The sequence below is a fragment of the Orycteropus afer genome, unplaced genomic scaffold (genome assembly GCF_000298275.1).
Source record: "Orycteropus afer afer isolate SDZICR_OR568_19922 unplaced genomic scaffold, OryAfe1.0 scaffold00083, whole genome shotgun sequence".
NCBI classification, from domain to species: domain Eukaryota; kingdom Metazoa; phylum Chordata; class Mammalia; order Tubulidentata; family Orycteropodidae; genus Orycteropus; species Orycteropus afer.
Window position 1 is genome coordinate 7191027 of NW_006921670.1, and position 463 is coordinate 7191489.

The following is a 463-nucleotide window of genomic DNA, read 5'->3' on the forward strand; positions in this document are numbered from 1 at the left end:
GGGCGCCTGTCAGTCCCACTCTCCGCGGCTGTGGCCCCTATTCTCACCGCGCAACTTTAGTCCCTTCGCTGGCCCTTCTCAGCGGGTCACAGACAAAATCTGGCCTCATAACCTAAGGGGTCACATCCTCTCCAAGTTGAGGTCCCCCCCTGGGTCCTACTGCCCAGCTTTGATTAAACAGAAGCCACCCACGCGGTCTGTAAGCACGAGGCGGCATGTCATTGTACAGGTGAGGGAACCATACAGCTAGACAGCAAGGTCCAAAGTCCGGGGATTACTCCTGAGGTCATCAGCACCCTTGAGTCTTGCATAATTTCTGTGTTTTCCACCTGCGTGTCTCCCCCCCACACACACACCCTGGACTTCAGCCCTCTCCACACTCCACATTTTTATTTTTTAATTGTTATTTGGGTGAAAGTTTACAGAGCAAATTCACTTTCCATACAGCAATTCACATACACTT

At 51.8% G+C, this 463-nt stretch overlaps 1 pseudogene; it reads right to left on the minus strand.

Annotated features, from left to right (window-relative positions):
* LOC103197811 overlaps positions 1-222 on the minus strand; it is a 12720-nt pseudogene extending 12498 nt beyond the window's left edge.
* Between the last annotated feature and the right edge of the window lie 241 nt (positions 223-463).